General features: G+C 40.1%; 1 protein-coding gene across 1 annotated transcript in view; it reads right to left on the bottom strand.

Moving 5' to 3' along the window:
• LOC120526253 (potassium voltage-gated channel subfamily A member 10-like) overlaps positions 1 to 16,757 on the bottom strand; it is a 104,008-nt gene that overhangs the window by 63,150 nt on the left and 24,101 nt on the right. The gene's annotated exons all lie outside the window — the stretch shown is intronic.

Raw genomic sequence — 16,757 nt, forward strand, 5'->3', positions numbered from 1 at the left:
ACTTCCAAGATTGTCTCCACATGGATTTAAATCAGAGGCTCTCTCCAGCATCTCCTTGCTGTCCTCACTACTCTTCTAAATGATCTGTATTTTGGATCATTCTGAAGACAAGATGTCTCTTAGCATACTACAGCGATGTTTTATATGGCTGCTCGGTTCTGGGGAACCAATCTCTGCAGATGATCCTCCAATCCCCATCCCTTGTAGCGACACCTTATAGCCATGCTATGCATTATTGTTTTATGAGAACTTACTTTCCCACCCTTTGCAGCACTGTCTCTCTCACTTCCATAATGGGGCTTCGTCGGGATGATGTCCATGTAACCGGTAGTTTGCGCTGGGATCGAGACATTTATACTAAAATCCATTGAAACCTCAGATACAGTAGATGAGTTCCATTGAGTTAATTCTGTGACTTTTAAAACCAATTTGCTGTACTAGTGATGACTCAGGTGTGTCACATTAATAGGTTTGAATACTTCGGTGATCGATTATTTTGTCTTTTATATATGTGATTAATTTAGACCTCTTTGCAGAGATCTGTTTTTAACATCAATGCGCTTTTTTCTATTGATCAGTGTCAAAAAAGCCAAATAAATGAAATCCTTTGTGATTCAATGTTGTATAACAATAAAATGTGAAAAGAAAAAGAAAAAAATCCAAGTGGGTGAATACTTTTTACATTTTATAGGCACTACATAATTATATATATTCTAATAAATAAATTCACATACCTGGGGACCACTTCCCGGGCTGTGAGGAGGTAAGCAGTACCACCCCGGGATGATAGGTGGTGCTGTCACTAACAGTATATTCTCTTTTTCCCCATATCATTGAAAAGCCACTCAAAGAGGACACCAAGGTCAAAAATGCCCAAGAAGGCTCTGCCCCTTCCAGGTCAGACACTATAAAACCTGGTCAGTCTCAGAGGATGGCATCAGATCTTGACCTGACAACCAAAGAGGATAGCGCTCACATGACTGAAATGAGTACTTAAAGCTGCCTGAAGCCTTTTTATTTTCTGTTTGTGTGCCCAAGTGACTTGTATATATAGTAAAGCAAAAAGTACAACTATGAAAACAATAGAAAAACAAAACTAACAATGAAAGTGAACAGCTGCTGTGTTGTTCAACCGATGGCCTCTTTCAGTCAGCTCTGCTAAATGCCTCTCACTCACAGGGCAATAAGGCCAAAGTTATCCCATTCCCTCAGAAGAGCCTGAGAGTATTGTGGTCCATTAGCAGGCAGAGTATCACATCTCAAGATGTTTCAATCCAATGCATCCCAAAGGTGCTCACTGGGGTTAAGGTTAGGAGAGAAAGCAGGAAAAGGCAGCTCAAGACAGCTGTGATCACAGCAGCTGTGCATTTGCATGTCATTGTTCTTCTGCAGGGTCAAATGTGTAGGAGTCACGAGCAGAGAACCTCTGACAAGTCGCCTTGCTCTTACAGCAGCAAAATGAAGTCTGGCCCTCACTGTCCTCTCACACATGTGGGCATTGTGTCTGCTGGCAGTTTCAGCCGCAGTCTTATAAACTGATCTGCAATGATATTTCAGATGGGCCAATAAAATGTTTCGAATTTGCTCTGGTGTGGTTACTTGAGGACAACCCAGTCTTGGATAGTAATCTGCCTCTTTGGTCTGCTGACCCAGAGAATGCCTGTCTGCAGTATGCCAATGGCCCTCTGCCTTGCTTCTGGTGACATTCAGAACATTCTGCAATGCACAGTAAACAGACTAAAGTGTGGCCTTTGTCTTGCTTTGACCAAAACATCAAATTAAGGCATTTTTAAAAGTGATCTTATATTATAATAATAATAAAATAGTAGAATGATTTCCAGCATATAATTTGATGGTTATTTTGTTTGCCTTTTTATGTAAACTTGACAAAGCACATATAATATTAGATTTTGCTTTGGAGGCATATTTTACTTCATTGATGAGAACAGTGGGACTTCAATGTTTAACTAACCCCCGACTCCCCGAGTCTTTAGGATTGACTCAGGATGTGAAATTTATGGTAACGGAAATGGAGCATCAGACCAACTTGGCAAGGGTGACTGTATTTGGGCTTGGAGCCTATGAGCCATCCACCATAAGAAGGCCATAAACTGACTAAACAAAGTAACTCGGGGATGAGTTGTACCTGAGCACTTTCGTTGATAACTGGTCAGGAAGAGGTCACTCAGTTCTATGATGCTCCATTGGTTTGTATTTTGTAGTAAAAATGGTATAAACTTGGTCACCTTGCCTTTACCTCTCTCTCGATATTATCATCTGGCCATGAAGAGAAGACCATGATGAAGTCAAATTTATCTCGACAACCATTCTGAGACAGTCAAGTGCCCTGCTTCAGGACTCCATTCAAAGGCCATGTGATAGCAAAGCAAACTAGACCGAAGATAAGCAAGGGGCTGCCTATGGACCCAAGATGCACTGCTGTGTAAGCTGTAAGGGTATGGTTGGCCAATATTCACATAGCATTTTAATGTTTTTGGGCATTTTTATCATTAATACATAATTAATAGTGTAACTTAACTCTGGGCAATTTCTTTAATCTGACTAATTGCCCAAGGATACAATGTAGGAGGGAAGTGGGGAGAAAGTGTTCAAGTACCTGATCACAGAGTGGTAAATGTATGGAATTTTAGACAATTTATTAAGATCTATACAATAAAGATTATTAAATGGTAAAATATAACAAATATAATATACACCCTTCGATGGGCTGGCACCCTATCCAGGCATTGCTCTTGCCTTGTGCTGCATGCTTGCTAGGATAGGCTCCAGCTCCCTGCTACTCTGCTCAGAATAAAGTAGATTTATAATATAATATAATATAATATAATATAATATAATATAATATAATATAATATTATGACATCTTGTAATTAATGTTTAGAATGTTTACTGTGTTTATGAGGGGCTCTGGGTTGCTTGTGACTGCATAGAGAGACAGAAGAAGCATGCAGAGGAAGGGAGGAGACAGGGAGGAAGGAGGTATGTGTGCACATGTGTTTGGATGATGAGATAGAGAAAAGAAGCTTTAAGAGTGAACAGAGAAAGTAACTAAATACAGTAGTGTACAAAAAGGGGTAAAAACAGTATAGTGACATTTATCGTTTTAGAGGTGTGCCCAGTGACCCTAATCAGCAGGCTGGGGATGTTTTTTTGTTGTTGCTCTGTTCAGTTCTTGTTTAACAATAAACTCAGCATCTTTAGAACACCATGATTCAAGTACCTGTTTTTGTGTCTTAATCTCCTTAGGCTCTATAATATAATATAATATAATATAATATAATATAATATAATATAATATAATATAATATAATATAATATAATATAATATAATATAATATACACCTTGTATATTGCCCCAGTATTGCCCTGCCTTTTGCCAACTGCTTGCTGGGATAAGATTCACCTCACCACTACTCTGTTCAGGATTAAGCAGATTTATAATATAATATAACTAGGGGGCTTTGCCCCCTGCTCACTTCGATCATCAACCCCTGGGCCAGTGCTACGTGCTAGCCTTATTGTGGTTCTGCTACTTGCGTACGGGGATGCAGATGTACAATTTAAACTTTTTTAATTTTGGAGTGTTACATTTGTATCAATGCGTTGTATAACTGCCCATGATTGAATTTCATTTCTTTCTCTTTATTAAATAAAACAACTTTTTCGAATGTTTGGCTCTGAGATCTGTTAATTGTCTTTGCAAAAGCTATTCTAATGGGAAACTGTTAATGTTTTAATACGAATGGCTTAGTAATAAATGCAGCACCCCGAGGCGCTTGTGCTAATCGCTGGAGAATTTAACCATGTGATGCTGGACAAAACATTGCCTGCCTTCTCCCAGTATGTGGACTGTAACACCCGGGGAAATAGGACTATTGACCTACCGTATGCAAACGTTAAAGTCGCTTACAGCGCCACTCCGCTGCCTGCATTTGGGAACAGATCATAACCTGGTGCTGCTCCAGCCTCACTACAAACCAAGAGAGAGGGAGCTACCTACAACCACATGCTCATTCAGGAAGTGGTCCCCCAAGGCAGAGCAGGCTCTGAAAGACTGCTTTGGAACTACAGACTGGGATATCCTGCAGGGGTCACATAGTGAGAATATTGAAGAGGCTGTTGACTGCACAACTGATTACATCAACTTCTGTATGGACATTGTAGTTCCAGTAAGAACAGTACGCTGCTATGCTAACAACAAGCCATGGATTACAAGTGACATCAAAGGCCTTTTGAACCAGAAGAAAAGGGCTTTTAAAGGCGGTGATCAGCATGAGCTCAAGCGCGTGCAGAAGGAACTCCGAGTCCAGCTCAGAGCAGTGAAGGAGCAGTACAGGGGAAGCAGAAGTTGCAGAATAACAGCATGATGGAAATGTGGGATGGGATAAAGATCATCACTGGCTGCAGCTCGAAGCAGGGTGTCACCATCAAGAGAAACGTGGAGATAGCAAACCAAATGAACAACTTCTTTAGTAGGTTTGACCACCCTAACCCACTCTCACCTCGGAGTACTGCATCCTCCAACCATCCTTCTGCTGATACCAGCATAGCAGAGACATCCTTACCCACAATTACAGCAGCGCAGATGAGCAGAGAGCTGAGGAGACTTCGTGCCAGCAAAGCAGTGGGTCCAGATGGAGTATCGCACACGGCTGCTGAGGGCCTGTGCGCTGGAGTTGGGGAGTCCTCTACAGCGCATCTTCAACCTGAGCCTGGAACAGGGGAGAGTCACAAGGCTTTGGAAAACATCTTGTATCACCCCAGTCCCAAAGGTATCACGTCCTAGTGAGCTGAATGACTTCCGGCCTGTCGCTCTGACGTCACATGTGATGAAGACCATGGAGCAGCTGCTGCTTCACCATCTGAGGCTACAGGTCTGCCACGCCCTCAACCCTCTGCAGTTCGCATAGCAGGAGAAGGTGGGAGCGGAGGATGCCATCATCTATATGCTACATCGATCCCTTTCCCACTTGGACAGGCAGTGATGCTGTTAGAATTATGGTTTTGGACTTCTCTAGTGCCTTCAACACCATTCAACCTCTGCTACTTAGGGACAAGCTGACAAAGATGAGAGTCGATTCACACCTGGTGGCATGGATCATGGACAATCTTACAGACAGACCTCAGTATATGCGTCTCGGGAACTGCAGTTCTAACATTGTGGTCAGCAACACAGGAGCACCGCAGGGGACTGTACTTTCTCCGGTCCTGTTCAGCCTATATACATCAGACTTCCAATACGACTCGGAGTCCTGCCACGTGCAAAAGTTCGCTGATGACACTGCCATCGTGGGCTGCATCAGGAGTGGACAGGAGGAGGAGTATAGGAAACTAATCAAGGACTTTGTTAAAAGTCACCTACAACTGAACACCAGCAAGACCAAGGAACTGGTGGTGGATTTTAGGAAGCCCAGGCTCCTCATGGACCCCGTGATCATCAGAGGTGACTGTGTGCAGAGGGTGCAGACCTATAAATACTTGGGATTGCAGCTGGATGATAAATTGAACTGGACTGCCAATACTGAAGCTCTGTGTAAGAAAGGTCACAGCCGACTATACTTCCTTAGAAGATTGGCGTCCTTCAACATCTGCAATAAGATGCTGCAGATGTTCTACCAGACGGTTGCGGCAAGTGCCCTCTTCTACATGGGCTGGGCTGGGGAGGCAGCATAAAGTTGAAGGACTCCTCACACCTGGACAAAATTGTTAGGAAGGCAGGCTCTATTGTAGGAATGAAGCTGAACTGTTTAACATCTGTGGCAGAGCGTCGGGCGCTAAGCAAACTCCTGTCAATCATGGAGAATCCAGTGCATCCACTGAACATGATCATCTCTAGGCACAGGAGTAGCTTCAGCAACAAACTGCTGTCACCGTCTTGCTCCACTGATAGACTGAGGAGATCGTTCCTCCCCCACACTATGCGACTCTTCAATTCCACCCAGAGGACTAAACGCTAACATTATTCAAAGTTATTGTCTTTTTTTACATGCATTTTTATTACTCTTTAATTTAATATTGTTTTTTGTATCAGTATACTTCTGCTGGATTATGTGAATTTCTCCTTGGGATTAATAAAGTATCTATCTATCTATCTATCTATCTATCTATCTATCTATCTATCTATCTATCTATCTATCTATCTATCTATCTATCTATCTCAAGATCTCCTTTGTTGTCTAATGTTATCTGCGGAAGATGTACTACATTATCTTTCTTGGATACATCCTTCTTTCTACAGTAATTCGTACGGAGGAAGACCGGACGGTATTAACGGTTGTAGATATTCGTGATATTGTAAGTTGTTGTTTTCATCTTCCACACGATCACCACCAACTGTTTCAGCATAATCTATTGATACGCATCTAACCAATTTGCCGTGTTACCGATTGACATTTTTGCTGTAAATTCGTTTGACTTCTTCATTTCTAGGTGCTGTTGATAACCCTTTGTGATGAAATTTGGACATAATATGAACTTAAAGAAAGGAAAACATTAAAATTCATAAGAGCTGAGAGTACAAGAAGTGTGTCTGACAAAAGCATTCACAAGACTAAGAGGTGAGAGGACCATGGTCTTGTTTGAAAATGGTTGATAGGAGGATGTGACTTGAAGGAATCTCATGACAATATTCTCGTCTCATGGGACTTGAAAAAATCTTTTCCAAAAAGTCTTGTTGCGTCAAAAGATTTTATAATATAATATAATATGATATAATAAATGTTTTTCTTGCTTTCATTTTTTTCTTTACTTAGTTCTAGTCCAATGAATAGCCTGAAATGGTACAAAGGTAAGCTGTGAAGTGCCAGAGTTAACAACTATCCTGGCAACATTGGGACAGGTGAGCTACAATTCTGGTTGGTACTGTATGTCAGACCATTCACATACCCAAATTTACAAATGGCCAAGGAAAATATCATGTCCCGAGAATCACCCAGACTAACACAATTCAGTTTTGTAAAATTCTCACAGCTATTGCCCAGGATTTGAATTCAGAAGTTTGGGAAAATGAGATAGCAGTGCTAGCTCCTATGCTCCCTATGAATGGATGACCCCAAAATAGTTTAAAGCTCTTTCTGTCCTTCATTTCAAATTTATTATGTAGTTTTTAGCCCTGTGTGGGCCAAACCCAGCCACTCAAATGGAAGCTAGGCTGCCTTTTAGTGTATTTCTTCCAGCTGGTGGGATTTAGGCCTGCTTTCCTGGCTATTTTTAAAAACCTAACACTACTTTGGAGTTGGTGATTCAAAATAATTAGCAGAAAATTTAGAAAAGATGGTTCATGGCACTACATGGTGGCTTATTAGAAAATGAAGTAAGGACAGGAGACCTAGGTGTAAGAACAATTGAAATCTAGGATTTGGACCTCACAATAGCAGGCGTGTCTTACCAGCTATTCTCAAAGGATTTAGGGCTGTAAGTTTCCACTAGATGTTGAATTTCTGCCAGTTTCTGAAGAGAGTGAATTAAATAATAAAACAGTGAACCATATAAATAAATAACAATTCCTACTTAAATGGCTTCAACGTGCACACAGTGTGCCACAAGGGACTACAATTCCCATGAGCCTATAGTTTTGGGAGCAGTCCCAAAACAGTGATTGACAGGTGGCCCCGCCTCTTGAGGAACCATCAAGAAAACAAAAGGAATAAGACAGAAAAGTCTTATACATAGAAACTAAATAGTAATCGTAATTGACAAAAAATACATAATTATACAAATAATAAACTAAAATAACAACATTAAAATAATTGATAATCACCAATTAGAGAAAGAAGAGTAGGATGAAGGGTGAGGAAGAATTTTAAATCATTTTGTGTTCTGTGCTGTGCTGTGCTGCGAAATAGAGCAAAAAGGCCTGTAGAGAAACTTTTGTATGACAAAATACACTTTATTTGAACCAATGACTGTATTCATATCGGTTGTGTCGACGGTTGGAGTTGCTGCTACATCCCTTTCTGGTCACTATCTACTATATAATAAAAAGGTCTGTGTGCCCACTTTCTCTTAGCAATCTGATTGGTCGATTTGGCTTTGGTAACATGACGAAAGTGTGTGAGTGTGAGAGGTATGAAGAGGAGTAAAGGAGTATGAACCACTCAGAGAGAGTCGCCTTCAAAGATGGCATGTATAAAACCAGATAGAAGGCAACAAAGGTACCTCGCAAATAATAAAAAAGTACAAGAAGTGGGCTTTACGGGAGAGAGGGAGTGGCGGTTGAAAGACATTCACACACACACAAATACAGAGGAAAGGTTCTGAAGGTACATGTTAGGGAAGAGATAGTAAACATTTTTTAAATGATTCTATTTCCTGTTTGTGATGTTATGTATATATAATACCAGGGGTTCACCCCCTGCTCGCTTCACTCGCCATCCTCCCTGGCCTGCGCTACGCTCCAGCCACTTCATATCTCTACCTTGTGAAGAGGGGGGCTGAACACATCCCAAGGAGACGCAGTCACTCCTCAGGAAGCCCCTCTTAAACCTCCTCTTTGCTCGATCAGCTGCTGGCTTGCTGTGTGATCTGCATCTCGTATGGCGCTTCGAACATTTAAAAGCCTGTACAGCAGCTGTCCTACTCTTTGACTTTTATTTCCGGTCCCGGACATGGTTAAACCTCTTGGCACAAAGTCTCATCTCACAGGACATGAATTCTTGATATTTTTTAGTTCATCATTTAAAAATGGAATAAGAATCTGAAAATCTAACAAAATCACTTTAAACTTTGTTAAATTCTGAAAAGAGTGATGCCAAACATATATATGTAGGTTTTAAAATAAGCCCGATTTAAAGCTTGACAAAAAACGTGACATTAAAATGCCACATAAAATCGTTGCACTTTTAGGCTTAGGATTTTATATATAGAGAGTGGATAACAATCTCCACTGTGCAACTCACATCTTGCACCTCCCAATTTAGAGCTCTTTGGAGCCCTTAAAGATGCCATCTGTCTCCTCTTTGGTGGCAGAATTGGCACTCCAGCCACCATAAGAAATCTCACATTGGTTCCATTCCATCTGAACTAGTGTGGTGCTGAGGTTTCACCCATTGCATGGCTGCACTTGGGTCCTAATCTGGGATCCTGAGTTGGTTTGTCATGTGCTGGGTGCCGCAATGTGCTGTATCAGTGCATGCTCCTAACCGCTCCTCCTCTCTCTCCTCTGCTTTTCCACTCTCTCCACTCCCCAAAAGACGTACGGGTCAGGTTAACTGATGACTTTAAATGCATTCAAGTGTTAGGGTGTGAATGAGTGGACTAGCTCAATGTACAAGATTCTTTCATTACTTGTGCCCAGTGTGCCATGGTAGCATCTAGCTCCCGGTGACCCTGAACCAGGGATTTTTTTGTAACGGCTCCTCAGCCATGACAACAGCTCGTGGCATTGACTAAATCTTAAATGATTCAATCATCAATTGTGTGCTCTCCAAATTTGTAAGTTTTACCCATCGCTGTACATTCCATACTAACTGGTTCTGCCATGTACTACATTCGTCCATACTAGGGTCATCTGTAGAAAAGTACAGCATTCTAAAACAGACACGATTCATGGATTCCGTCAGCACCTCACTGAAAAACAGTCTGAAAATACTGCAGCCTCTATTGCATGCTCTTAACTCAGTGGTTCTCAACCTGTGGGGCGGGCCCCATAGGGGGCACGAAGTAACAAAATGGGGGGTGCGAAGAATCAAAAATATGAAAAAAACATCTGTTGAAACCAAAACAAATTAACTTAAACTACATTCTGATACTAGAACAATAAATAAAAAGAGTTAGATAAATGTTGCTAAAAGTTAAGTAGGTATAATAAAATATGCATCTACATTTCAAAAAAATGTTAGGGGGCCGCGATTAAAAGTGTTATGAAAACTCAGGTCGCAAATACTTAAAGGTTGAGAAACGCTGTCTTAACTGTATTCCAGTTTCATGAAGTGAGTGTGAATGTGGGTTCTCGTAAATGAATCTAATTGTTGCTCCAATAAGAGCCTCGTCACTGACAAGCACTGTCACCACACTTCTATTCATATGATTGGTTGGCCCCCCACTCATATGCTTCGATCCTGCAAGATACTTTAATTCATGGCTGTTACAAGGACAATGACCAATAATGAATTTGGAAGACTGGATTTGATGAAAACAGTTACAAGTTTGGAATTTTCTTTAAAACTCAATCAGAATTAATAACTGATTGACATGTCGATTTCAGAAATTCTTTGTTTTTAATTTTAAACTGTCAAGCACAATATTATGCAGTACAGTACAGGTGACGATTTGTCAATTTCTAATTTTAAACATGTTTTTTCACCAAATTAACAAAGCATGTACAGTAATCCCTCGCTATATCGCGCTTCGACTTTCGTGGCTTCACTCCATCGCGGATTTTAAATGTAAGCACATCTAAATATATATCACAGATTTTTCGCTGGTTCGCCGCTTTCGACAATGGGTCTTTTAATTTAGGTTACATGCTTCCTCAGTTTGATTGCCCAGTTGATTTCATACAAGGGACGCTATTGGCGGATGGCTTAGAAGCTACCCAATCAGAGCATGTATTACATATTAACTAAAACTCCTCAATGCTATAAGATATGCTTCCCGCGCGGTGTTTGTTTGCTTCTCTCTATCTTTCTCACTCTCTCTGCATGACGGAGGGGGTGTGAGCAGAGGGGCTGTTTGCACAGAGGACACGGACGCTCCTCTACAAAATGCCACTTTATCGCGGTGCTTCTGTATACTTAAAAGCACGTATTGATTTTTTGATTGTTTGCTTTTCTTTGCGAGCGCTCTCTCTGACATTCTCTGCTCCTGACGGCGCTCCTTTATGACGGCGCTCCTTTGAAGATATGTTTGCTTTCTTTTAATTGTGAGAAAGAACTGTCATCTCTGTCTTGTCATGGAGCACAGTTTAAACATTTGACTAAAGGGTGTTATTTCATGTCTAGAGGGCTCTAATAATGTTAACAGGGTGGGAGAGTTTATAAGGGCTTAAAATATATAAAAATAACTACACAAACATATGGTTTCTACTTCGCGGATTTTCACCTATCGCGTTTGGTGCTGGAACGCAACCCCCGCGATCGAGGAGGGATTACTGTAGTGCTTGGACTCTCTGCCTCAATATACCGTCTCTGTACCTCAAACTTGATCCAAACCCAATTTATGTGTACCGCCACCTTTTTGTTTACAAATTAAGCACTGTCCTGAACGGAATATTAAATTTGTTTACGAATGAGATGGGATAAATAATATTTAAATACATACTTTGCAGATGGATTAAAAAATGTGTTCCAGAAAAGATCTCTCTAAAACATAAATTATATTTTAGCTCTACTTTCAGTATTATATCCTTTAATCTCTCTTTTTAGTTGTATTTGCATTTAACTGACAACTACAGAAGAGTAAAACGGAAGTAAATAATTTAAACTCACTTGTATCATAAACAACTGATCCTGTGCCATTCTCACAGGCCAGGGTTAAAGGCTGCCATTAAAGTTGCAGGGTGAAAGCAGGAGCCTGTGTGGATGTTTCAGAGATCAGAGGACTCTGAGTCATGTGGTCCTTTGATAAATGATAGGGCTGAGTCACTCAGGTAGTGTGCCGTCATTCAAATCAGAAAACTAATTAAACTGACTATTTATCCATGGTCCCTCTGTTTCTCTCACTGTCTAGCTAGCCAGCCTCCATTTAAATAAAATAAAATATTTAGCAACACTGCAGAATTACATATTATTTCCATAGTGTGTTGATTGCAGGCAAAGTAGGATGGTGTCTAGAGCAGTGGTTCTTAACCGGTTTGTCCTTGAGACCTATTGTTATCTATTTTTATTCAGCAATTACTCTTTATTATCAAGAATTTTAAAATAAACTAGCCAACATTCTCCCCTGAATGGCACACATTAACCAAAAGAGGAGCATCTCAGAGAACTGTCCGGCCTCCCATCCTGCTTACCCGCTACAAAACGGACTTCCAGTATAATATCAGCGCATGCCATCTACAGAAATTCTCAAGTGACTCTTCTGTCACAGGCTGCATTAATGATGGAGATGACTTGGAGTACAGGAGGCTTGTGGAGGACATTGTCTTGTGGTGCAAAGAGAACCATCTGCATCTCAGTATTAGCAAAACAAAAGAGCTGGTGGTGGACGTCTGGCATGTAAAAAAGCCTCTGAGACCCTTCAGAAGGAGGACGTGGAAGTGGTGCAGATATACAAGTACCTGGGGGTCAATGCAAACAGCAAACCGGATTGTTGTGTCAACACAATGGTGCTGTACAAGAAGGGCCAGAGCAGACTGTACTTGCCAATGAGGCTTTTGAAGTATGCAGTAAGCTGATGGAAATGTTCTACCAATCCATAGTAGCACTAGTGTATTGTTCTACACTCTGGTATCCTGGGGAAGCAACTTGGGGTTAAACAATTCAAAATGTCTGAACAAACGCATCATGAAAGCCTGCTTCATGACACGACTGGCCTTGGATACACTGGAGGTTGTTATGGAAGAGAGAATGGTGGCAACATTGGTTGCCATGATGAAAACTCCCCTCCAGGAGGTGCTCTCTCATACCAATTTCAGCCCCAGGCTCATTTTTCCATGGTGTGCTTAGAAGCATCGCTTTGGGTCTTTCCTGCCCACTGCTGTCAGTCTTCCCCCCAACATCCCAGACAAAATACTTACACTCCTTAATTTCAAATGTATTCATTTTTCTGCCTTCAATCAATAGATAGATAAATCTACTCTATATATATATAAAATCCTAAGCCTAAAAGTGCACACGGTGATGATTTTATGTCAATCTTTTTGTCACGCTTTCGGGCTTATTTTAAAATCTACATAAATATGTTTGGTATCATTCTTTTCGGAATTTGTCAAACTTTAATGTGATTTTTCAGATTCTTATTCCACTTTTAAATTATAAACTAAAAAATGTCAAGAACTCATGTCCTGCGAGACGAGACTTTGTGCAAATAGATTTAGCCAAGCCCGGGGCCGGAAATAAAAGACAAAGAGTAGATGACAAAGTACAACGTCTTAAAGATTTCAAAAACGTTGGTGCAATACACATGCAGAGCAGGTTAGCGATAATGAGAGTACTAAAATTCGAAAGTCTCATAAAAATGATAGTAAAGATTGCAACAATTGCAAATTATTACTAGGTGAAATAACGGAACAGCGTAACGAGATCGAATATATTGTACAGAGACTTGTATATTGTCTAAATTGTGTTGCCGTCATGGAAAAGTAGTGTTTCTTCCCAATAAAGAGGCATATCTGCGAGAATTAAAAGATTTGTTGTTTGGTGAAAGTGAAATCCACATACGCAATCGGTAGAGACGAGAAGTGGCTGTCACATAGCGCAGGCCCGGGGGTTGGCGAGCGAAGTGAAAATCTTGGTGTTTTGTTTGATTCATCACTTAACTTTGAGCTACACATTAGGTCTCTTTCCAAAATTTCATTCTATCATCTCTGCAACATTGCCCGCCTCCGTTCATTTCTGTCCTTTAATGATACTCAAACACTGGTTCGTTGTTTCATAATGTTTCACATTAATTACTGTAATTCCTTCTTCATCGGCCTCCCTGCAAAATCTATACAGAGGCTACAGTACATTCAGAACTTCACAGCCAAAGTCCTCACCCACACAAAGTGTTTTGCTCACATCTCCCCTGTTCTCTCCAAGCTTTGCTGGTTACCGGTTCCATCAAGGATTAAATTTAAGATTCTGCTTCTCACCTTCAAAGCCCTACATAACTTTGCCCCTCTCTACCTCACTCAGCTCCTAGCTCCTTACACTCCTTGTCGCTCTCTCAGGTCCTCGAGCAGTAATCTCCTTAATGTCTCACGCACCAGACTCTCTATCCTGGGAGGCAGGTCCTTCAGTGTTATGGCCCCTCAACTCTGGAACTCTCTTCCTCAGGCTCTCCGAGATTGCTCCTCTTTCTGCACCTTTAAACCTTAAGTTAAACCTTTCCTCTTCTACAAATTTTCGTCTTATGTGTAATTTTTTTTTTTTAAATTTACTCTGTATGTAAATCGACCTTGGGTTTGTGAAAGGCGCTCTATAAATGTAACTTATTATTATTTATTATTATTAGTAACCTCTATAATAAAATTATAATATATCTGACAAAGAAAAAGAAAGATTTTACAATCAAGTGGTGATTCTGCCATTTGTGATGATCTGTACCCTCAGCCCTAGCGTGTATCATACTCTAGGCATCTTATAGGTCATGACTGAGAGAAATGGACAGGTACAGACAAAAATGATTTGGGAAAAAATATCAAAACTGTTTATTCTAACACACGCTAAAAATCAAAGAACAGTGTCATACAATCAATTTATCTGCAATAATACAAACTGGAAAAAATACATAAAGTAGAAAAGTGGAGAACACGCAAACTGCAGATGGGGACCACCCAGGAAATGAACCCTGGTCTCTTTACGTCAAGGCAGATGTGTTACTGCTGCACCAGCAGAGTGATCTTTTATTTGATCGGTAATTTCTAAATGTTCAGTAGTTTGAGAAGACTACAACTAATGACGTTTTCACTGTTACCAGAATCAATAACTGCCATGATATTCACAGAGCCATTAAACTATTCCACCTTGACTACAATTATGCACCCCCAGAATCCCCAAAATAAAACAATCCATTTAGTTTACCAGCGGTTCAGGGCATTTGGCTAACCTTTGTCCTTAAGCCCCCACAACTAAAACATAAACCTTCGAGACAGCTCTGTGTCTCTGTTATTCCAGAAGAACAATATTTGCTTTTCCTTAACTCCATCCTGGGTATGATGTGAACCTGCATCCAGACCTGAAAGCAGGTCCTCCAACTTACTAGGAAAACTTGGGGGTGGGTGGCACTCCAGCCACTATAAAAAACTCACACTTTTCCATTCCATTCGAAATTGGTCACCAGTTGCATTGCTAATTTGGGATCCTGAGCTGGTTCGTCGTATGGCGGATGCAGCAAGGTACTGTATCTGTGCGGACTCCCGACCTCCTCCTCCTCCTTAACTCCATAGGTGGAGGAGAATCTTTCGTTTCAGACAAAGCTTGTGAGAAACGGGCTTTAGGTTTGAGTATTTCTCATTATTTAGGAAGCAAGTGAAGCTCACTAAAAGCTGTTTTTAAAAGTGAAAAATCTCATGACTTTTGATTATATAAGCATGTACCTCCATTGTTCATTTGGTAATGAGCAGAATTCTGGTTTACAGCCACAGGTGGTTAACTTAAGCTTATAGGTCCAAATTTTATTTCTTAGCTTTCCACACTTGCCTCTGGAAAACACCACACACTTTTAATGTTTATTACCGAATGTAGTCATCAGCCTGATGCTGGAGATCTCAATAAAGAAAGGCAGTCATAATGCAAGGGTCAAAAGCAAGCTTATGGTCTACATAATTGCTGCCTCTGCAGCTGAAAGTAGAAAGGCCTGAATACTTTTTGAATCCACTGTATAAGTTCTTTAATTGGTAATATTGTACCTTTCCATTGGTAAATGTAATATTGCACTATAGTCTTGTTATCCTTGTAAAATGTCTTATGATGATGCATACTGTTAAGGCGCTATATAAATAAAGAATAATTGAATAGCTAATTAAGACAGTCAGTCAAATGCCTTCATAGTGTGAATTCTTTTAGCATTTCTAATGTATTCCTTGTCAATGAAATGCAGATCTGATTTCCTTTTCTGATAAACTCCCCATAGATGTGTTTTTTTAGCTTTAATTAACAGTAATGTATTTGGGTCAAAATCAAAGTTTTCTCATTATTTATATAATTATTTGCTTCAAAGTTAATTTACTTTTTTTTGCATTTATTAAACAGCAGCCCTTGGGTCCAGGTTTCCTTGCTCATTGTTAATTAACGTGCTGGTTGGAAAAGCCCATTCATAATGCAAGGGATCTAAAAAAAGTAAATAAATAAATGCTTACATAAATAAATGCCTTGTATTGATTTTGTTTGCATTCAAATAATTGTCTTGGCATAATAAACAGGATTAAATAAAAAGTCTTGCTCAGCATCTCTAATATTTCCAACATTTATTATGAAGAATCCATGATCAAAGAAACTGAGAATTCTTTGACTGGTAAATCTTGACATGTCTGCGGCCTGCTGGGTGTCCTTTTACACACTCAGTGCCCAGTTTGAATGTCTGCATAACAGATGCCATTGAGCTGGCACAGGGTGGCAGTATTAAAAAGATTCTTGTTCTGCTATCAGCTCACAGTAATAAGCTCGATAAATCATTATTAGTGATTATTTTAGACAATCTATGAGGTCAAACAAATAGGCAATGGCCATAAAGGTGGAGAGTGAGGACAACAGAAAACATACAACCACAAAACAGAAGAAGTTGGGGTGGTTTAGAAAATGCAAAAAAAGAAATAAAACACCTTAAATTTACGTTGATGTTTATTCCTTTCTAGACGGTGTAAACCCAAGATATTTTATGTTTTGTCCAGACAACTTCATTTCATTTGTTAACATGCATCCATTCCTTCATTTCAGGAATATCTCAAAAACATGGTCTGGTATAAAAGAGTGTTTTGCATATTTGTGAAATGTTGATTTAATTTTATATTTGTATAATCAAGACTGATCTACCCACTTAGGAAGTCCTCAACACAATGAGATATCACACATGATGTAAACCCTATAAAATGTACTTACTTCAACTCAGAAATTAAACAGTGTCCTCTTGAGCCCCAATCCCTTTTTGTGTCTTTTTTA

Source organism: Polypterus senegalus, chromosome 3 (genome assembly GCF_016835505.1).
Source record: "Polypterus senegalus isolate Bchr_013 chromosome 3, ASM1683550v1, whole genome shotgun sequence".
NCBI classification, from domain to species: domain Eukaryota; kingdom Metazoa; phylum Chordata; class Cladistia; order Polypteriformes; family Polypteridae; genus Polypterus; species Polypterus senegalus.